The sequence below is a fragment of the Polyodon spathula genome, chromosome 5, assembly GCF_017654505.1.
Source record: "Polyodon spathula isolate WHYD16114869_AA chromosome 5, ASM1765450v1, whole genome shotgun sequence".
In the NCBI taxonomy this organism is placed as follows: Eukaryota; Metazoa; Chordata; class Actinopteri; order Acipenseriformes; family Polyodontidae; genus Polyodon; species Polyodon spathula.
The window spans coordinates 34,349,430-34,373,814 of NC_054538.1; the positions used below are offsets into that span (position 1 = coordinate 34,349,430).

At 36.7% G+C, this 24,385-nt stretch overlaps 1 protein-coding gene across 4 annotated transcripts in view; it reads left to right on the forward strand.

The window, feature by feature from the left end:
* The first annotated feature begins 308 nt into the window (after nucleotides 1-308).
* LOC121315887 (transcription factor HIVEP2-like) overlaps nucleotides 309-24,385 on the forward strand; it is a 72,065-nt gene continuing 47,988 nt past the window's right edge. For 2 of the 4 annotated variants that reach the window (XM_041250448.1, XM_041250447.1), the window contains exons 1-2: nucleotides 309-466; nucleotides 5,128-5,197. The gene's annotated coding sequence lies outside the window, so the exon portion shown is untranslated. Of the gene's footprint in view, nucleotides 467-645; nucleotides 706-4,335; nucleotides 4,579-5,127; nucleotides 5,198-24,385 lie in introns of those variants that run through there. The other 2 variants (XM_041250450.1, XM_041250449.1) reach the window with 2 other exon arrangements.

A 24,385-nucleotide genomic window follows, 5' to 3' on the forward strand; every position in this document is an offset into this window, starting at 1 on the left:
CCCACACATATTAAACGAGCCCAGGACGAGGTTGGAGTTCTCTCTCGCACGCACTTGTACACACACTGCTTGCCTGGTTTCGCTAGTTCAGCCTCACTCTGGGACGCGCTGGGGGATCCGATGACGTCACCGGCCAAGCTCTTTTTTCTATTCTGGGAAGTGCCAGGAATAACCCTCTCTGTCTACTGATCACAGACTCCCTCTGAGCTCCGGCTTCTCCAAAACTTCGCAAGGGGAGAAATTCACTGACAGGTTTCCTCCCGCAGGTGACCGGGAGCGGAGTGTTTTCCACAGAAAAAAAAGAAGTAATTTTTGTTTTAGGTTAAAGTTGTCATTTAAGTTTTAAAATCACTTTTGGCTGCCTTATTTTGTCAAGTTCAGAAGCGATCAACTAAACTTGAGCTTTCACGAAAAGGTTGACATTCTCTATTTGGATAGATGACCGCGTATGGTTGCAAGCAACACGGTAAGTGGTGTATTTAAACATTTTGAGAGTTGTTGTACGACATTGTATAACTTGACGGAGACAGGCGATTGAAGAAGCATTTAATTATGTTTACGCATGTTATAAGGATATGTGGGGAATACCCATTTGCTTGCATGCAGATTAGGAAGGTTGCGTAACATCCTGAGGAATTTGCATAGCTGATACAGGAGAAGTGGAAGGGGGTGCTGCTTGGACTGGGGAAACGTCTTTCATAAAAGGTTATTTATTTATTTATTTATTTATTTTGAGCAGGAGCAACACACGTTCTTTTGGTGACGCGTATTTGTGTAGGTTCTTGGTTTAATGTGTGTATGCTGTCGCTGTCATTGCGTGTGTGTGTTGAGGTGGGTGTAACGTTGGCCCGTTCCGGGAATGTTCCATGACGTTGTCTACAGGAAGGGGGTTAACAAGGGGCTCTGGCTGTGATCAAAGCAGATGTTCTCTGTTTGCAAAACACAACCCTACAGGGGATCAAATTCACTTTCACTGCTTGTATTTCACGACCGAAGGCTGTGTTGAACCCCCCTCGACGGGGTTCCCAAAAAAATAAGTACATATGAAAGTGCATTCATTACACACAATATAAACCGTATTTTTTGTCAAATGTCTGCTGTATATTAGTTTATCAATATCGCAATAGATGCATTTTTATTTTTAATATATACAGAGAATTACAATTATTACTGTTTATTGTAGTAAATGACTGCATTTTACCAACAACTCTAACCATTTAGGAAGGGTCTCAGCAGAGACCTCACCAGAGCCAGTACTGACCTGAACAGTAAATTACTCTAGTGACACCATTGTATAATGAACTTCAGGAGTGTGCTAATTAGCTTCCATTCGAAACAAATATATTCAATTTGGGATGCCGATAAATTTTAAAATGCAGATATACCGGCATGTAGTGTACCAGCAATTTGTCTCATAAGCAAAGGGACTGTGCTCTTATGTGTGATAAATAGACTAATAGGTACCATAAAATGTAACTACTGATCCCTAAAATCGAGATTCCCTTTAAGGTAGACCTTCTAGTGGGCAAGGTTAAAATGGACCGTGTGTCATCAAATACTCTAATGCATACAAAGTACAGTCACCTACACGGCTGCTGATAAATTATCTGAATTGTGATTTATTTGATCATTTGAACTAACAGTAAACCACCACATCACGCTCAGCACTGTGCAGCTTTTTAACCCCACAGCTAATAGGAAAGTAAAAGTACATGTATTATTGATAATAACAATACCAATCCTACTGTAGCATGCATGGGGTTGTGTGGATTGCCTCACCCTGTGTGATGCGCTAGCATGCTTTAACCGAGATCGATACAATATTGTAAGTGTGTTTTGGCAATTAAAAAAGGTTTCCTGTTGCCCAGTTCTAGAACAGTGGTTCTCTCTATGCTGTAAGGGCAATTATATGCTAATATAAAGGGAAGGCAAACCGTCTAAACCATGCTAACTGTAGTAAAATGGACTATTACTAACAGTATATGTTACATTAGAAGGGATGCCGGGTTCTTCTGCAGCCAGTCAAAATCACTTTGGCTGACACATTTTTGAAAGGCTGACTGTCCCAGAATATCAAAATGTATGTTAAGGAAAATATCTATGGTTTACCAGATGAATAAGGAACAAAAACAAACCTAATGTAGATTTTTCTCAATGGCTTTAACCAAATTTAATTTAGGGCCACATGTGTGCTACAGTAGCAAAAGAGAAGTCTTGCTATTATCCACTGTAAGAACTAAGATTGAGTATTCCCAATTTCCAGGCTTGGCTGTTGCAAAGTTTTCAGTTCACATTACTTTAGTTATGTCAGTGTCGACTCCTTATAATAACCTTGCAGAGAAAATTAGATTACTTTGACTGTTAAATGCCAGTTGTAAATGTGAATTTCTAACGAAGAGAAAAAGTGTACTGACAAGGTTATCGCCATGTCTTTGATGTTCATTTTATTGCAGAACATCTGAATTTCGATACCTAAACATTCCACAAGCCACATGTTTATTAGGAAATAAACAAGCCATTATGCAAACCAGCTATTGTTTGAAGAGAAAAATAAAAATACCTGTAGAGGAACTGAAACTCAAGTACTCTGTGTTTTTGTTGGCTCCATTTTTTAAATGCCTTTCTCCAAGCAGTCTATGTGCTCTTTGCTTCTTTTTGAGGTAATGTTTTGTTTGGAAGTTGGATTAACATTTTAGCAATTTGTTTAGTTATTATATTTCTGTAATTAATGACTACACAGTGGCACATTAATCACTGCCCTTTAGAAATGGCTGCAACCAAAAGTTCCTTCTAAAAGTTATAATGCAAATAGGTGTCACAAACAGTTATGTGTATTCATGTTTTATGTTTGTTGTGTATTTTACTAGTGTTTTTTTTTTCTTTTTTTTTTTGCGACAATATTTTACAAAAAAAAATTAATAAATCCCTGTTTGTTCTATCACGCAACCCATAGTGAAATGAACAGTGTCTTCTATACTGCAGTATATTGCACGCTTCTTAACTCATTTTAATAAAATCGTTTGTACAGGAGGAAGTTTGATGCTATCTTTGCTTGGACTAGGATCTGTATTCAAATCCTGATGTGCTCTTATCAGGTGCTTCTGTAAAAATAGTGGAGACACAGCATACAGTAAGCTGCCTTCGTAAAAGACATGCATGAACTGACTGCAAAAAAAAAAAAAAAACTAAACTTTTTTTTTTTTTTTTTTAGAAAAAAGGCCTTTGTTATTCAAGTACTCTGCATGTGATTACTTATTCTGTAAACATACTGTATTTCTCTTGTGGGTGATGAGTATTGCCATACTGTAGTGGCAGTACCCTTCTAAATGTACATATACGTATGCCACACTTAGCTATGCCTTGAACTGCTTGTACAATTGTGATATTTCAGGAGTTCAGGCACCTGATTGTTTGGGCCAGTTAAGCCTAGAATGAATTCTTTTACGTGACCATTCAGTATTTTGAATACTGTCAGAGGAGGTCATGGAGATCCACTTTTTCACTGTACTGACAGATGATCTGTTGAAGGCGGTACTTTGGGAACAACTTTGAATTGTCTGATGAACACGTGCGCATGGACATTAGTTCTAAACTGTTATCCCGCATGAAATTAGTTCATAATGATCTACTTTCAAATTTTACTGACTTCTGTAATTAATATGCTGTTTGTAAATATGCTTGGATATGCATGTAACTCACATACATTGCTATTCAAGAGGTCTCCTGCTTTCAATTCCAACATTGTGACAGTCTGTCGATGGAATGAATCGTGGGAGAATTACGAGTCTGTTATATAGAATAACTTGCCTTCCTAAAGGCTCAATAAAATAGCTATTTGCTTCAGCTTTCACCATTGGTGCATTTTGACTGCTGAGAGCATATACAAAAAACAAAAACGAAACAAAACAAAAAACTGCAGTATGGTTACTGTCAATAACATACTAGAGCATAGTGAGGGCTTTGTTTTTAATGCAGGGCCACACCAAGGACTATTCCTGTTTTTTTTTTGTTTTTTTTTTTGTGTGTGTGAACTTCCTAAAACATCCCTTTTATTCTCTGTATTGGAATTGACTGAACTTGCTGACACCCTGTGGGAGTTTGAATACAGTGACGTCCTCGCTTTCTTCAGCTGCACAACAGGAAACACTCATGGCCTCCCCTCCTTTCGGTTCTGAGAAAGTAGTAGTCTTTTCTCTCTCTCTCTCTCTCTCTCTCTCTCTCTCTCTCTCTCTCTCTGTCTCTGCTTCTGCAGCAGCACAGCCAGCTGAGACCTACTTTTATCTAGGCTCTCTGCAAGCAGCCATTGCGAGCGCTGATGGTGCCATTGATGTTTCCAGCTCGCAATCAGCTATCCAATCAGCATGCATGTGTTTATGCTGAAGAAATATGATTTTTTTTTCTTCTGTATGAGCCAGTGACGTGACGGACAGAAGCGAACACTGTTACAGTACATTGGAATAGCTCATTTTACAGAGCATGTCAGTGCACACGACAGAGCTGAGAGAACCTGGATGCTTGGGCGATAATTTATCCCGAGGAGGCTACATCACTCGCATAGTGCATAGGATACACATTCAGGTGGGAAGGGGGCATGTGAGAGGCTGCGTGCAGTTTGAATCGGCCACTTGAATACTGCTGAATAATGATAGAAATGAGTGGCCTATAGTGGTTTCTGTTTCAGCGAGGTCTGCTGCTTAACAGTGTCTAACAGGAAGATGCGCTTCTTTTTTTTTTGCTGTGTTCAGTTATAGATCTGTTTTATACTGGTGCTATAATAATAATTGATACATATCTTAAGTGTGGGTACAATTACTTCAAAATGCATTCTGGTGTCCATAGTTTGCACAGAAAAACAGTATAAAAATAAAATAAAAAAAAAGAAAAAAAAGAATCAAAGTTGACCCTTACAGTAACTCAGCCACGGACTAGAAATACTGTTTATTGTGACATACTGAATTGCTATCTAGATACTGTGTGCTGTGTTCCGCAGGTAATTACATCCCTAGGGGAGACCAGGTGTACTAAAGTTGTTAGCTGCTGTTGTGTGATTGTCATTGTGTTTGTGTGGTTACATGTATGTTTGTGTTTGTGCATTCTGACCTTTTGCTCCTCCTTTCTCAAACACAGGATCAGTGAGATGATGCTGGACTGTGATTAGTTTAGGACTGCCAAGAGAGGGGCCGTGCAGTGCACAGAGGTGGGTCCCTGCAAATATTTGTTTTATAGTTAACCTAAATTTGTGTTTTCACTATTGAGTTAATGTTATGATACAGTACATGTCAGGAGAAAAGAACCATGAAAAAGAGGTATATTATTCATAGCAGCAAAGACCTTTGAAATACAAGTTATAATTGGGAACCAGAGCAAAAAGGAAATGTTAAGAAGGATAATTTAATGAACTGCATAAATATATTTATGTAAAGCCTGTTTTAGGGTGCTTGCTAGTATTTGAAACACCTAAGAGGTATTAATTATTATTATGTAATACTATATACAATAATATTATAGTGTACCTCTCTACAGTGCTTTTAAATAGTATGCATGTGTCTGTTGTCTTTTTTGTTATATGTTTTAGTGGGGCTATAGATTCCTCACTAATGCTTTAATATAATGTAAATGAGTAATTAGAAGTGTTTTCTATTTCTAAATACAAATCAGGTACAACGAACACCACAGTTTTAAAAATGGAACAGAACTTTGCTGCATGTTTTTTAAATTATTATTATTTTTTTATATATATAAGAAATCCAATGAATCACACTGTGAAATTACTGTTGTGAAATGCTTTCTGCTTATGCATCCTGACGCTCTGCCAGCTGAGTGAGTTCGGATCACATTCTAGCTAGAACACAAAAGCGTTACGCAGAAGGTTGTAGCATTGCTTGGCAGCAGTGTGTGGGTGGGCATTGGGTTTAGCTATGTGTAAATGTCACAGGTTGCAGAATGTGGATGAACAAGCCGCTTAACACGCACTGCAGTACAGATTTTTGCATTATGTTCTATATGGAAATCACTGGTGACATCACCATTTTTATATCAAAGAAAATGACGCCTTGACGCCTGAGTACATCAGTATATATATATATATATATATATATATATATATATATATATATATATATATATATATATATATATATGACACACACACACACACATAGTGCCTTGCAAAAGTATTCAGACCCTTCCTATGGTGTCCCATTTTGTGAAATAAAATGATGCATACACATTTTTTTTAAACTTAATATTTTATTCAAAACTTGAATGCTCAAACTGAAGACTTCAAAGGGTAAGATATTTACAGTAAATGTCAGCAAAAACTAAAGAGAAAAAAACAGTATGTTCATTGCATAAGTATTCAGACCCGTCAACTGAATATTTGGTGGAAGCACCTTTGGCAGCAATTACAGCCGCAAGACTTTTTGGGTACGTCTCTACCAACTTTGCACACCGGCTTGATGCAATTTGTGCCCATTCTTCTTGGCAGATTTGCTCAAGCTCTCTAAAGTTGCTTGGGGATCGCTTATGGACAGCACTTATCAAGTCTTTCCACAGATTCTCAATATGATTCAAATCAGGACTTTGACTGGTCCACTCAAGGACATTCACTTTTTTATTCTTAAGCCACTCCAGTGTAGCTTTGGCCTTGTGCTTTCGATCATTGTCCTGCTGAAAGGTGAATTTTCGCCCCAGTTTTAAGTCTTTAGCAGACTGAAACAGGTTTTCCTCTAGTTTTTGCCTGCACTTTGCTCCAACAATTTTTCCTTCAATCCTAACAAGCTTTCCAGTCCCTGCTGAGGAGAGATATCCCCATAGCATGATGCTGCCACCACCATGCTTGACTGTAGGGATGGTGTTGACTGGGAGATGTGCTGTGTTGGGTCTGCGCCAAATGTAACATTTGGCATTTAGACCAAAAAGTTTCAATTTGGTCTTGTCTGACCACAACAGCTTTTCCCACATTTTTGCAGGATTACTCAGGTACTTTGTTGCAAACTCCATGCAGGCTTAGAGAGGGCTTATTTTTCTTACCACCTTGCCATACAGGCTACTTTTGTGAAGTGTTCTGGATATTGTTGACTGATGCATATTTTCTCCCATCTCAGCCATTGAACTCTGTAGCTCTATTTGTTGGCTTCACAGTGGCATCCCTCACCAGTTTTCTCCTTGTCCGGCTGCTCAGTTTGGAGGGACGGCCTGATCTATGCAGTGTCTGGGTGGTACAATGCACCTTCCATTTCTTGATGATTGAGTAGACTGTGCTCAAAGTGATATTCAGAGATTTCAATATTTTTTGTACCCTTCTCCTGATCTGTGCTTTATCCCTGACTTGCTTTGAAAACTCCTTGGTCTTCACAGTTGAGTCTTTGCTTGAAATGTACTACCTGACTAACTAACGAACTAACCTCGCAGAAACAGGTGTTTTTATTCTGAAATCATGAGAACCACTAATATTGCACACAGGCAGAGGCCATTCAACTAATTGTGTGGCTTGTTAAGGTTATGTTGTGCACCTGAATTAATTTAGGTTTGCCACAGCAAAGGGTTTGAATATGTATGCAATCGTGACTTTTCCATTTTTATTTCATATTAATTATCTAGGTACTTCTTTCTTTTTGTTTTTGAATGTGTGGAATAGGTTGTGTATATAACACATATTATTTACTACTTCAAAGTGTTGTGACTGCAAGCTTTAAAGCAACAAAATGTGAAAACTGTGAGAGGGTCTGAATACTTTTGCAAGGCACTGTATATGTATACTAAAATAGCCACTGTGCTATTTTGTACCATATGACCGGTACAGGCCATTGAGTCCGGTATGACAACCACATTACAATGTGGGGAAACTCATTCTTAATAGAAAAAAATTGGATAGTATTTAGCAACTGATTGGTGCTGGAGGTTACTCTGATATTGTAGCAAATCCTTAAAATGCAGAGGTCAGGGATTTAATCCCTGAACTGGGTGGACAATAAAGGAAATCTAAAATCAATGTGTACTATAGCGCATTTCTGACAAGTGTTTGGTTTCACCTGCAGTGAAAGTTTGTTGAAAGTCAACAAGCAATATTTCTGAGTCCAAATACTACTAGGTGCAGGAATGGATATGTTCCTGTGACAGTACAGTAGTGTAGAGGCACATCTTGATAGGGATATAAATAAATAGATACATTTCAGGCAGTAATTAAACAAATGCCAATGTCATTTTAGAGTTAAAGCAAATATATGTGCCTTTCTAAACCTGCTTTTGTACAAAAAATGTCAACTGTTTTCTTTTATTGGCCTATAGATAATTATTCACTGCAATACAGTTATGGCTTTTACAGTATCTTAATCGTGCACACCAGTGTGTACGTGACAAATTCTGTTAGAAATATGAGTACCTTTTTTGGGTCTATAATTAGCTGCTTTTTTTTGTAGAGCCCTACATACTGCTTAAGTGTATAGCAATACAAACTGTTACTATGGGAACCCTGAGCACTGTGGTGTCCTTCACTGAGTCTGCTTGAGATTATAGTAGTATTAACAAAGACACAAACCTGAGGTTAAAAGCTAGTCACATTTTCAGGTTATGCTGTAGATACAATTAACAAACAGCTTGTAATGCTTTATAATGGCATTTCATTGTGATATAAGAAAAGAAAAATAATATTATTTCTCATTGCACTAAAATAACAGTCACGCACAATTATAATGAAATCCACTGGAATAACAGCTAGAATTCATATTGCTGCAATTATTTTAATGTTGCCGATTTTCCTGGGAGAATTAATTGCTTGAAGCCCACCTAAGTGAATGGTGCTCTGTTGTAAACCCCACAATGTTGATTGACAGAAATATCCATTTTACTACAAGTCTGAATCATTGACTTGGGATTTTAAATAAGGAGTTCTGTTTTCTGAAATCCTTGAGAATGAGGGGGGTTGTCATCTTAGTCATGCAGAGTGTGATAAATCAATTCTGTACACATAGTTTTTAAGAATTGAATCCATTTATCATACTATTTTCTTTTCTATGCTATCATCATGGGAAAAATTTTTAAACTATATATATATATATATATATATATATATATATATATATATATATATATATATATATTAGTTGACTATATTAATGTATCTGCAGAGTTCAAAACTAGTTCACTGCAATGACATATACCTAAACCATGTACACTTTGCTAGATGATGCTCCTAAAGACAAGGTTGGTCGCACAAATCTCTTCTTTTAGACTAATAATAACAGCTAATAATTTCTGTGCATCAGATTTCTCTTACATTTTGTTTTAGAAACTTTTAATTATTTATTAAAACAAAACATGAAAGAAACAAAGTGTTTTGACACAGTGTGTGTCTTCATCAGGTGTTGCTATAACTATAATCACTATAATTAACAGAATGTGTAAGAGAATATTTCATTTTCTGGTTTAATAAAACAAATTAATATTACGCTGGCATCTTCTTAAAAAAATGCTAAATCACTCTATTTGAACAACTCAATTAAGTTATTATTATTCATATTAAAAGTTTTGGGCTGCTTCCACTAAAAATTAATGCCAGGCTTTAGCTTTTCTAGTCCTGTATCTCTCAGCAGGAGTTGCTGTTATTTCAGAAATCTGGAATAAGTTATCCTATAGCGGACAAGTGGAAAATTGTCCAGAATAATACATACAGAAAAGAAAAAAAACAAAAACACACACACACACACACACACACACACACACACACACACACACACACACACACACACACACACACACACACACACACACACACACACACACAGGTTACAAAAGAACCCTAAATTTTGACTATGATTCTATAGTAGTACACACTACTGAGTGTCCCTTAGACAAGCTTAAATTCAAATTTTCATTATAATGTTTTTATCTTGGTGTAGGCTATTGCCAAAGGATATTCCTATTTGAGCACAGGCAGACATTACATACATTAGGAAAACTGTATGTCCAAATTTAGATGCAAAATGGAATACTGCATTCCAGTGGCATATCAAAAATAACAAACAAGTCTGGCCACTCGAGAGCAAGGATTTCCATATCAGGCTTTTATTATACCCATTACACAGTAACTACTGTACATATAGGCTGCAGGCAAATGTCTTATTCAGCACTTCTGCTTGTTTAGTTTAAAAGCAATGAAACGCTCTTCCTTTTGCCCTTACTTCATCTTCAAAATGAGTTGAATGAACAGACATAGATGTTGAAATTACCAGAGCAGTGGTTAGAGAAAATTATGTTTCGTTTTAGAGCTAGTTGTATAAGCAGATAACGGAGACAACTGTGATCTACCCATTGCACAACTAGTACTTCACTACTCGTTTAAATATTGTTTGGGAGATATATTGGCTAGCTTCACTCCCTAGGCAAGTGCATAATACTTATCTGGTTATTAAAAAAGAAACAAATAAATTGACTTTTTACAAGCGTCTCAAAGTTTTCACTGCACATGTTTGGCAAGCCAAATTATTATTTAGAGATCTCTACATGTTTTAAGATATCTCTTAATCATTTCCAGATATCTCTAAAATATTTGATGAAATCTTCAAATATTTAAGTACATCTCATAATAATGTTATGATATCTAAAATATGTTTAGAGATATCTCAAAATTATTTCCAGATACCGCTAAATCATTTAGAGATATCTCTAAATAACTTCCTGTTCATTTGGAAATATAGTTAAATCATTTTAAGATATCTCAAAATAACTTCCTGTTCATTTAAAGATATCTCTAAGTCATTTAGAGGTATATCTAAACGGATAGGAAGTATTTTCAAAACATACAACATTTTCACAGGAAGTCATTTAAAGATGTCTTTAAATGATTTCCTGTTTATTTTGAGATATCTCTAAATGACCAGGAAGGCATTTTGTGATCTCTGAATGATTTAGAGATCTCTCTAAATGAACAGGAAGTTATTTTGTGATCTCTAAATGAATAGGAAGTTATTTAAAGATATGTCTAAATGACAGTTTGGCGTACAATACTAGCAAAACATTATTTAACCATATCTGTAAATCAATTTGAGCTATGTTTATTTCATTTTTAGATATCTCAATGGGTTTATTTATAGATATCTCATATTCATTTAAATATATATGTAAGTGATTTATCTTAAAATGCAAGTTGAGATATCTCTAAATGATAATTTGACTTGCCTTACACATGTTTGGTTATGGGGATTTGCTGCTTGTCTAATTAAAAGTACAGCAAAAGCTCCTAGAACAGGTGGTAAACTTCAGACCAGTTGGTACCGAAAGCACAGAGCAGCAGGCACATATTTAAAGTATGCTTGAGCACACCCACATAGCTCAAATGCAAACACTGTGTTATGAAAGGGGAGCGACATACACTGTATCCATCAGGAGTTGAACGCAGAGAGGACCTGGAACGACAGCATGCTGAATGAGGACCTAGAGAGTTCACTTTGCAGTGTAATGCCAAAAAATAACAAGAGTAGAGAAAGATAAATTGAAGCTTTGCTGTGGGGAATGGCAGAACAAAGAATAAAGAACGAGAGAGCTATATGCATGTATACAAGTATGAGTTGAGTTGTGTAAAAGTAAAACAAACAAAAGGAGTGTCAAAATAATTTAGAAGCCAATATATAGAGAATTCAATGATTTCACAATGTTTTAGTGTTTGACACTTTTTTAAAGGTGCAGTACAAAACCTACCGGCTTAAAAGTGTATTACTATTAGATTTTTAATGCATACTTAACAATAACTAATTCAAATAAAGGTATTTGCACTGTAAATCAGGTAAACATTTAGAGTAACGAGCCAGTTGGATATATCTTCGTATGGGTAATTATGGTATGATCATTTAAGAAATGAACGCCTGGATTAGTAGGGCATGATACAATTATCCAGGAACATATAATGTTCGGTAGTATTTTTAGCATATCGTTTCTGTGGTATATTTTACTTCTGTATGAAGGTATTGTGTTGGCATGTGGTTTAGTCATAATCATCTCTGAGACATTATTTTCTTAGTTAAAAATGAACATTTCAATATGGTGCCTAAATTACAGATTTACAGCTTCTTAAGATATGTGGAAAGCCGAGAAAGTGGTTGTGTATGTAAACATTATGAATTTAATATAGATCAAAAGATAGTGAAGTAGAAACATTTTAGGAGAGCTGAGAATAGATCTTGAATAACAAAACTGTTCTATATATTGTTTACTAAATTCCTTGTGAACTCTCTCCACAACCTAATCCCACCCCACATGAGGTTTATAACATTTGAATGCCTTGTTGATTGACCTGAAATAGTGAGGGAACAAAACCAAAACCAAGACACATAGATTTTAATACCAAGCCAGTCTCCCAAAACACAAAATCCTGGACACTGGGTATTATTAGATAGGCCTATAGTATGAATACAATCATTTGCATGCACACATTGGTATGATTTGCCATGTCAAACAAGAGAATCCAGTATCATTTTCAATATTTCCTTTTATTTCTCACTATGCCAATGCTGTGTAAGTAACATAGTGCCCACCAAGGCTGTCAAAAGTTAATGCATTTTGCCAACATGCAGCTACTTAAGATGTGTAACTTGAAAGGCTTAAAGTATAATATACTTTATATACTTTAAATATACTTTACTGGACTTTTGAAACTGTAAAACCAGGGATGCCATTTTATGAAAGCAAAAACACACAACAAAGTGTTCAGATATGGTCCAGTGGATATTTGATCATATCTGAGCACCTGGTGTGTTATTGCACTTATAAAATGAAGCCCCATACCCCCTTCCAAAGTGAACCGGTTGTCAAGGGATTCAGCCAAAGTTCCAAGCTGTGCTGGCATGGAACACAGGTTGGAACACCTGTTATCCAATGATAAGATTGCTCCCCCTATTCTTGCTATCATATAATTTCAAAATACAAAACAACTTTTTTTTTCGTTGTTGTATTTTCTTCTTGTTTTTTTTTTTCTTTTCTTTACCTGGAAATTTTAAATTAATTATGGTTTGGCACATTACCGTATGCAAAACCATAAAGCATATTTATTGATTGCAATAGCATTAGTGAAACGAAACATTGATACAAAGAGTCACTGGCTTTGCACATGCAATAGTTCAGGTGGTTGTAGCTTTAGCTGTGCTACTCATTTGTTTTTGTATGTCAACTTCAATGTGTTTGCTTATCCTGTAAAAATGAAAGCACGGTAGAGAAGTTCCTGTGGTGTCAAGTCATGGATACTCTTGTTTACCTTGGCAACTACAGCAATAAGCAGCAGAATTAGGAAGTTAAAATTAATTAAATAAATAAATAAATAAAAAGTTGGCCTCATCTGAAAGTAAGTGTAAAACATCCTGAAAAACTGCATCAAATTAGTTTAACTATCTTATTTTTTTTTTCAAATGTTATTAAATTACTATTGAAAAGCCATAGCCACAAAACCACATTACCGCAAAAAGAAGAAGAAAAAAATACAACGAGGGCCAAGTAAACATGTTAAACTCTTCTCTATTTGTCACACTGGATCCCTTTACCATCACTTCCTTAACTGCTGTTTGTCAGCTGAAGGTATGGCTGCTATACAGTTTCAACCAAGATCATTTACATAATATTTACTTATCAGTCAAGCATATTTTTGTTTTACTGTAAGTGTCAGGTGATCATTTCCTTTGAGTTGCTAATTATACAGTAAGTGACTATGTAACCCTGAATAGGTCATGTCTTATTTGAGTTGCTGCTACAGTTGTATTAGTATCACCACAAGAAAAAAATAGAGAAATTCAATTCTGGCTATTTTGCCACATGTGCTTTTTTTTTTTTTAAATCAGTTTCTTTACTGTATATTCTAGCAGTTATGAAAGGAAAAATCTAATTACTTTCATGAATTTCTTGAGTCCAAACTGTATATTTAATCAGTACAGGTCTTTTGTGTGTATGAAGTGTAGTCACTTCCTAAGTGAGTGCTTTGTTAATCTACTCTTTTGGAGTAGGTGTATACTGTAATATGGGATATAACTGCTGAGCGTGGGTGGCGTTACCTTGTGGTAGACTATTTTATCTGTGCAAATTCTTATATTATGTTTCTTTGGGTAGTTGGCGGGTATTATTTCTTATTCATTTAAATATCAGGCTTTTATAATTCCTATTTAAATATCAGGCATAAGCATTCTTTAAGAAAACCATACCATTAGGAAAGCTTCTTTACAGATTATATAAACACACACACACACACATACATGCTTGCGTGCGCACACCAGTTTTTGTGTCTGATTTCAAATGACACATTTAGATTTGACCTCACCTCTGCAACCTATTTACTGATCAGGAAGACCTCCAGTGCTTCTGTGAAGACTTTTCAACTGCTGAACCTTGGTACTGGATATTACAAAACTTCTTAATCCTGGAGGTAAAGGTGCAGCTTGGGAAATCTCTTCCTGGCCTTGTCGGGTGCCCAACCAGCAGAAGCTCAATGATGGGAACTGAAAGGCCAATTTAGTCCTCCATGTGGATCACCGCAAGCATTATTCAGCCTGCACTCGCATGACTCCAAGTGGCAGTGCTTTTACTAGATCTGCCACTGAAGACCCCGTTAATAGATTTTTGAAGGTTGAACCCCTCCTAAAACCACAGACAATTGCAAATATAGAGCAGCCTAGAAATAAGAAAATACAAATTTTGAGATTTTTTTTTTTAAATGTTATCGCCATTTAGGTATTGGCTTTGTGCTGCCATTTTTAACAGCACTATTAGTTTTCATATTCAACTGTTTCTGCATATAACTGGAAAAAAGAACATATATTATTCTTCATAAGATATTAATTAAAAGAACAATCACATTTTGAGAGTTTTTTTTGCTAATAATTCCAATCTGCCTGTTGTGGTCTCTGGTTCTGACAATATATCTTCTATTGAAATGCTCTCCCGAGTACAGACACCTTTTTAGAGGAACAAGTACATTTGTACCTCTAGCAATAGAATGGCCTCTTTTGAAACCTATTGTAGGCTATTGGAAAAAGATGTTGATGTTTCAGTTAAAAATAAACATCAAACTAGATAATTTTACAATCTGACAAAAGTTGGAAAAATTGATTTACAAGACTTATTAAATCAGCAGGTAAAGGTGGTGGTGGGTAGTTATTCAAAATAAAAATGACTACACATGGAAGATTTATAAACTTTCAGATTCCACTTTTTCTTTAAATTTGGAATGTGATCCTACATGAATAGTCAAGAATGATATAGGTTCAGTTCTCAAATCTTTTTGGGATCAAGGTGAAATTAGAAAAAAAAAAAATATGTGTATTCCGTTGTTAAATATCCAAAGTTCGTTATACTCTTCGCAAAACTCATAAGCATCTGATTGACCCTTTTAGCTGACCAATAGTGGCTGGAATTGACTCTCTGACTTCCACTCTTGCTAATTTTGTATATTACTTTATTAAACCTTTTATTCAACTACTTCAGTCCTATGTTAAAGATTCTGGTGATAAGATTGATATGATCTAGGCGCTTTGCGGAGAAAATAAAAGGCATTATAAAAAGACATGGGTATATTTAGAAAAAATCAGACCGTTCTGTCTCTGGTTCATCTGCTGTACCTCCTTTACTGACATCTAGACGAGGAGGTAACTTCAGGGACATTCTTGTGAGGTGATTTACCACCAGCCTCCACTCCAGCTCAGTCTCTTTTAGCTCCCATACTTGATGGCAATTACAAATGTAGCTCTTGTGCACAATGCAGTCGCACTTTGAAATGTCACTCTTTTAAACATCCACTTATTGGAAAAGCCATCTCCATTAAGGGAGTATTCTCCTGTACCACTCAAAGTGTAATTTATACAATTCAGTGTCCCTGTGGTAAATCTTGTAAAGGTAAAACTAAACGCGATCTTAAATCTGGAATAGCTTAAGCATCGTAGTACAATGAGGTGCACAAGTTTAAATTTAGTCTAGCCAGTAGCTGCTCACATTTGTGAAGTCCAGCATCAACTTTCTTCTCTTCATTATTTAGGGATAGAGAAGGTTAAACTACCTAGGAGAGGAGGCAATTTACAGACTTTACTTTTACAAAGAGATGGTTTTATTCATTTGTTATTTAAAAACTATCATTCCTAATGGAATGAATGTTGAATGTGACATTAATCCCTTCTTGTGATCTATGCCAACTTACAGTAAGACAGGAATGTATAGTGGTTTCACGTTGTCCTTGTGCATTGCTGTATCATTTATATGTACCATTTTGTAATTAACATGTTATTTTCTTATCTTTTGGGGTTATATTGAATCTAGTTTTTATTAATTTTATGCAAGTCTTTTTTATTGATTGTCATTTATTTTATTTTTGTAGTTTTTTTACGATCATGGAGCAATATTCTGGGGACATTGTAGACAACTGATCAATTGGCACATGAATGTATTTTACTAATGTGCAATTATACTCACCTGCTTTTTTATGACCTCAATAGTATTTAACTATGTAATCCTATACTTGTATTTTGCTCCCTGATGAAGGCACTTCTGTGTCAAAACGTTAGTGATTTTTTTTATGAATTAAAGATATAAAATTTTGGAGCACAGTTGAGTGTGCTGTTCTCTTTTTCTGTGTACTGATTCAGCCTTGTGAACTTGCACCTCGCCTGCTTTGGTGTGCAGACCTTTTTTTTTTTCTCTTTAATTCTCTTAATCAAGACATGAAAAAAATATTTTACTCTTATCATCCGATCTTGTACATGTGCGAGATGGAGCAGCATCAGGACAGAATCTGATTAACCTTTTAACTGTTGTAACTATTTAAAACGCAGTAGCTTTTAGTATGCATTGGGAACTGAAATGACAGCAAGAAATGACATGACATTGTGGAAAATTGGTGTTGTGAATGTCACACAGTTTCAATGAAATACAGCATATGTTACATCGAGCTTTAAAAACCAAATGCCAGTAAGTTGGGCACCCAGTATTTTGAGAAGCTGCCAAGATTCCCCGGAGTTTAGCCTTCCGGAAATGGGTATTGCTTTTTAATATGATCGTGTCAGAATTAAGTAACAACCACAAACCTAGCCGGCAAATGCTGTTACACAAAGGAGTGTACATATTCAGGAGGTTCGAGGGTAAGGAGAGAAAGCTACTTTAAAATGATCTTATGACTCTGCAGATCAATAGGAATATGGCTAACCTGCACAAACTCTAAAACAAAAGTGTGCAGGGCAATCTATTCACGACTGACAAAGATTAACACAAACAAGAATATACAGTAGCAACGTGGACAAAAATAATGCAGTTTGGATTTACAGGTCACATTTCTGACAGTTTGGTGTGGTTAAATGTTTATAGCAAGGCGCAGGTACTAATTTGTAATTTTAATTAGATCATTTCAGGGGATATATTGTAAAAGCACAGGATAAAGGTTTGGTCTTGGCAGTTTTATTTCCAGCTCGAACCAACTGATTTGAACATGTCACTGGCTTTGCTGAAAAAATGGTATGCCTTTTTACTTTTTTAGGAGAACATGGGAAAGTCATACTACAAAAGATAACAGTACAGTACTTAGAAATCATCATCATCATCATAATTTTACAATAAAGTTGTAGCATGTTTCACTGGTTACAGTTCCTCTAGTCGATTTGCTTGTAGAGTAGATAAATAATGAGAAAGGAATGTTTCATATTAGTGTTATAATCATTGAATTGCTCTGAGAGCTTAAAAGCTTTCAGCAACCTTATACAAAGTAGTTGTTTACAGATTTCTTTCAGAAAGGCTTGCCATAAGTTTGCTCTCATTGGTCATTATTTGTCAGGCTATGTGCATTTTTCCACTTGAGCTTTCAGTTGCACCTTTGGAGTACAGTCTGAACTCATGTGATCCTAAATTTAGCAATTGCCTTGATGCTGTTTTCTCACAATGTATCACTGAACTTGCTGCTGTATAATCTGTAAAATAGATGATTCATTTCTGCATCTGTCCTTGGATATTCTTCTAGAAAATCCAACATTGTCCTGTTAAATATTAACCAAGTTTTATAGCAGTATAGAATATATATATATATATATACACACACATACACTGCCTTGCAAATGTATTCAGACCCCTGACCAATTCTCTCATATTAATGAATTACAAATGGTACATTGAAATTGAATTGAAACTCAACTCAAAATCAATTATTGTCAGGTGACATTGGTTTTATGTTGGGAAATATTTTTAAGAAAAGTAAAAAACTGAAATATCTTGCTTGCATAAGTATTCAACCCCCACATATTAATATCTGGTAGAGCCACCTTTCTCTGCAATAACAGCTTTAAGTCTTTTGGGTTAAGTATGTACCACCTTTGCACACAGTGTCGGAGAGATTTTGGCCCATTGTTCTTGACAGATTTGCTCCAGGTTGTTCAGGTTGGTTGGACGGCGCTTGTGGTCAAATAGTGCCACAGATTCTCAATGGGATTGAGATCAGGACTTTGACTGGGCCACTGTAGGACATTCACCTTTTTATTCTTGAGCCACTCCAATGTTGCTTTGGCCTTGTGCTTGGGATCATTGTCCTGTTGAAAGGTGAATTTCCTCCCAAGCTTCAGTCTTTTAGCAGACTGAAGCATTCTCTTGCAGTATTTTCCTGTATTTTGCTCCATCCATTCTTCCTTCAACTGTAAGAAGATGCCCAGTCCCTGCTGATGAGAAGCATCCCCACAGCATGATGCTGCCACCAGCATACTTCACTGTAGGGATGGTGTGTCTTGAGGCATGGGCAGTGTTAGGTTTGCGCCACACATAGCGCTTTGAGTTTTGGCCAAAAAGCTCTATCTTGGTCTCATCTGACCACAAAACCTTTTCCCACATCGCAGCTGCGTCTCTCTCATGCTTTCTGGCAAACTCCAGATGTGCTTTCATATGGTACTTTTTGAGTAACGGCTTCATTCTTGCCACCCTCCCATACAGGCCGGTGTTATGGAGAGCTCTTGATATGGTTGACAGGTGCACCATTACTCCACTCCCAGCCACTGAACTCTGTAGCTCCTTCAAAGTGATTGTTGGTCTCTCTGTGGCTTCTCTCACAAGTCTCCTTTTTGTTTGAGCGCTGAGTTTTGAGGGACGGCCTTTTCTTGGCAGTGCCTGGGTGGTGTGATGCAGCTTCCACTTCCTGATTATTGATCCAACTGTGCTCAATGGGATATCCAAACACTTGGATATCATTTTGTACCCTTTCCCTAATCTGTGCATTTGTATTACTTTATCTCTAACTTCTGTAGAATGCTCTTTGGTCTTCATTTTCCTTCGGATTCACAGCCTTACCAATGATCCTTCAACAGTGGTGTTTTCATCCAGAAAATGTGACAGGAACTTTAATGGTTCACAGGTGGAGGCCAATGGTAAGGTAATTGTGCCCTCGTTAGAGTAATTTCTTTCATCGGTGTAATCTGGGAGCTTCCACGGCACAGGGGTTGAATACTTATGCAAGCAAGATATTTCAGTTTTTTATTTTTCTTAAAAATATTTCCCAACATAAAACCAATGTCACCTTACAATAATTGATTCTGAGTCTAAGTGTTTTAAAATAAAATATCAAAAAGAACGAAATTTCAATGTACCATTTGTAATTCAGTAATTACAGATCTAGACTCAAGGTTGTGCACCTGAAGGTACCAGTGAAAGATTAATGTATTTTCCTTGTAAGGCATTGTGGCAGAAGTATGAGTTCTGGTTGTAAATCTCTCTCCCGACCTGTGAGGGTGCTAAGTAGCGAAAGGGGAAGTTTTTGGATGGGCTGGCCTGACAGTTCATTTCCATGGTCAGGAAGTCGGTCAGCCTGGATGAAGGCGAGACTCCGGTGCAGGAACGTATTGACCCGGAAGGTAAACAATGTAGCAACTGCAGGCAATAGAGTCAGCTTCAATCATTTACCAAGGGGTCACGCGTGATAGCATAAAGAGGACGGAGAATCGTAAATCTTTTCGTTTGCTAAGGGCCGTGAGAGGATGCAGACAAAGCGTTGTAAAAATATTTGTGAGTGTTTTGTTTGTTTGTTCATGTCTGTTTAGTAACTGTCTGTGTATCACTAGACGGTTAAGCACGTATCCAGAGCTGTTGCCTTGGGTCAGCACTAAACCGGATCAACACTGCACTTCACTCACTGTTTAGAATTGTTATCACCCACCATGAGCACTACAGCACGCACCCGGACTGGTGATCGTGTATTGTATTATTGTGGGGCGGATAATGTGTGTTATTTGATTTGAAAAACCATTTATATCATTTCCCTCCATGCTTTACACATTAGTATATATTGCAGTAGGTTTATTGTTTGGTCGCTAGACTGGGAATTACAAGATAAAGCACCCTTTTTCAAACTGGATTATAATTTTCTGCCTGTGATTATTCCTTCACTGCATCACCTCTACACCTGTTCACTATCAGCAGCCACTTTGCCACAGGCATTTAATAGTACATGGTGATGCTAATATACATTTTTTTGTTTTCAATATTTTACTATTACATTTGTATTACATTATAAATATTTTCATACGTCTGCAGCAGGAATAACCTCCACACTGTACATGCCGCTACACGCCAGATGCGATCTGACAAGTGAAAATGTTCAGTGATGCAACAAAAGGAATAGAACCTATACTTTGCTCAGTGTCTTTCACACGACAGGTGACACCATGGTGACAATGGAGTGGCACATGGAATTTGGAGTTGAGCCATCGGAGAACAGTTTGGTGTCCCTCAGGGTTAAGCAGTATCCAAAATGGTGGAGGAAAAAATAATACTCTGCGAAAAAATACCCAGAACTGGATAAGCCTGGTGTGTATGATTTATTGCCATACATGTTGAAATACCGTCAGAGAAGACACTCATAATTTCCACATCATGCTGACTAATATGTACCCGTCTTGATCATAGTTTTGTCAGTAGCAATTTGTAATAGTTTTATAGATCTGGTAGTTTTACAATCTATCATACTGGGTCTGTGTCCCTTCAGCTGTGTATGATCAAGTTGCTGCAAAACTATCATGTCGCTGATAAAAAAAATAAAAAAAAAACAAACTTGAAGCATATCTGCATTTCCTAATGGACACGCTAAGCAGAGTTTCATTTGTAAAAGAGACTTTGGCATTAAATGATGTCTCAGTGGTCTTTCATAAATGCAAAGCTCTGACCTAGATCTAAGTGTCTGGAGGCCATAGATTTTCTACATATATAGGTTTAACAGGCTTCTTTTTAAAGCAGCAGAATTCAAATTACAAATCAATAGGAATGTAAATGATCTAGTTGGTTATCTACAGGGCATGTTTTTTTGTAAGCACATCACAAGGCAATGCTATGTAAAGTAGCTGAACCACAACTTGGCACTAGGCAACATAGAAAAGAGGAGGATCGCCACAAAAAAACTCTCAACCTGTCTATGTATGGCTAATGGCTGATGGCCGATGGGGGAAGACAACAGCTGCAGAGGATGAAAAATGAAAGCTGTCTGTGTAAGCTGTAAGAATATTATGAAAAAACTACATTACACCATTAAATAAAATCTAATTCACAAATTAAAACATGCCATAAAACCACTGACTTTTTTTTTTTGTAAGCGTACTGAATTACTGTACATTTAAGTGTTGCAGCTACTGTACCTGTTCTCTACAGTAGATCAAAGAAACCAGTCATTCAGAACAAGTCAAGCCATTTATTCATTCACATTCTTTTCTTATTAAATAGTGGTCTTTTCGTATCAGTCTGTTTTTGTTCCAAGCTAATAAATAGATTAATTAAATCATACAACAGCTTACTGCTCCTATTTCATAAATCTGGCAAATTACTGTACACTATACTGTTACTTCATACCTGTGCATAATAATGCACGATTTCAAAAAAAGCTTGCGAGTCCCAGGAATGCTATTAGCTCTCTTCAATAGAAGTCTTTTTTTTTGGTCAAAACACAGCCAGATGCAGCTGTGTGTGCAAGATGTGTCTGTGGTGTATGGATCCTGATTGTGCTCTGTGTATTTACAGAGCAAAATACCTTCTCTGTGTATTTTTATTTCAAGGCTATTCTCGGATGACTAAATGCAACATAATAGGATGTTGCGGAATCTGTACAAATTAACATAAGGTACCTGTATTTTCATTCTTTTCTAGTTACCATTGCACCATGTACAAAAACAAAATAAATAAGGCACCTTTTACCTTTCCCATGCCTCTCAAGTACCCTAGAAAATATTTAACAAGTGTACCATTTAAAATCAGTGTGGGGTCTGAACACATCTTTCTTTAATATTTGCAATCACTTCATAGTTAGAAGTACTTAATTTTTTTATTGTGACACCCCATACAATTGTGCAGCCAACTGTGGGCTTTTGCAGTTGGTGCCTCTGGCAAGAAGACAGGAAGAGACATTTTGCATGTGTGCAATTCTGCAGCAAGTTCATGAGCAGCAACTACTATATCAAAAGAAAGTGTGCTGCTATGTACTGTAATATTGTTTGATGATGTTTTCTAAACAGTAGAGATTATGCAGGATATTTGGAACCAGTTAAACTGTGGTATTCTGAAAAAGTATAACTTGAAGCATATAGGGGTGTAATATTGAAAACTCCTAAAGCAGAGTTTCTTGCCTTCTGTAGAAGAAACACTAGCATGAACTGATATCACAAACATTTGTCTGTCAGGAGTTGACCTAGATGTGTCACACAGTATCTATATCATTATCTATTAATATTTGTTGATCTAATCTAATATCTATTACAATATCTTAAGCACACGCATTTCTTAACTATTTTCAACATGTGTTTGCAGAGAACATCTTATTTTTAGGATTTTAAGTTTGGATTACTGTCCCACAGCTTGGTTGATATGGCTAGACTATAGTCTTAAAGGAGTGCTTTAGGAGTGATGCCAGTCAGTAAGTCAAATCAGTCCAACACAGATACAGTAGATGAAAAAGCCACAGGGACCAGCTGGAGGAGAAACAGTTGCTGCAAGCAATTTCAGCTCATCAAAATTTACTGTGGGAAATGCTGCTGAACCTCTGCTACTGAGAGCTATGTACATTAAAATTATATAATAAAAATAGGCTTTCTACAGTAGCTGGATTTAGGGACTACAAGGAAGTTATTAAGAAACAGAGAAGTTGCATATACTGGTATGTTGTTGAATGAAGTTAAATCATATAAATCCCGCAAGTGAATATGTATAGATGTGGAGGTTAAAGTGAACCGAGCTTACCTTTGTTTAACATTCCTATTACTTTGATTAATGTATTTAGGCTTCTATATGCAATTTTAGCATTATTATTATTATTATTATTATTATTATTATTATTATTATTATTATTATTATTATTAGTAGTAGTAGTAGTAGTAGTAGAATTTATTTATTTATTTGGCAGATGCCTTTATCCAAAGTGACTTACAGGGCAGTACAGGGTTACAATGTAATCTTAATATTTAAATACCGTACTTTTACAGTAAGTGCAACAGAATAACTAAAATACAGTATGAACTAGGAAGCAACAAGTTAGGATTACAACAAGTTATATCTACAATGACATAATAGTAGTGGAAGGATAGTGCATTAGGTAAGGGTCTGGAACATAGTGTTTAGGTCAAGCAAGTCCAGTGCATAGTAGGATGGGTAGATGAAGAGATCTACAGTGCAGTCTAAACAGGTGGGTCTTGAGGAGGTGGTGGAAGGCGGTGAGAGACAGAGCAGTGCTGAAGTTCTCCGGTTCCACCACAGGGGGGCTGGGAAAGAGAAGGAGCGGCTTGAGAGGACAGAGAGTGGAGGGAATGCATGACCAGTAGAGGAAGAGGAGGCCAGTGTGGTGAAGAAAGTGGCAGGCAAGAAGGCTTGAATTGAATGCGAGCAGAGATTGGTAGCCAGTGAAGGTTGCAAAGCAGGGGGGTAGCATGAGAGCAACGAGGTTGGGAGAATAGAAGACGAGCAGTAGAACTTTGAATGAGCTGAAGGGGTCAGATAGCTGAAGTAGGGGGACCAGCAAGGAGTGAGTTACAGTAGTCCAATCTGGAGAGTACAATAGCTTGGACCAAGAGATGAGTGTAAAAAGTAGTGAGAAAGACATTTTCGGTAGATGTTGCTAAGAAAGAAGCGGCAAGGGTGTGCCATGGAGGAGATGTTGAGAGAAGGAGAAGGTGGGGTCAAGAATAAGAGTGATAGTCAAAGGATATTGAGATAGAGAGGTAAGAGGAGGGGGAGGAAGCAGAAGGAAAGCAGAGGTCAGATTTAAAGAGGTTTGAGTTTGAGTTTGAGGTGGTGAGAATGCGTCCAAGTTGAGATAGCTGAGAGGCATTCTGAGATGCGGGAGATGTGGGAGTCAAACGAGGGGAAGGAGAGGAAGGTCTGGGCATCATCAGCATAAAGGTGGTAGGAGAAGCCAAAAGAGATG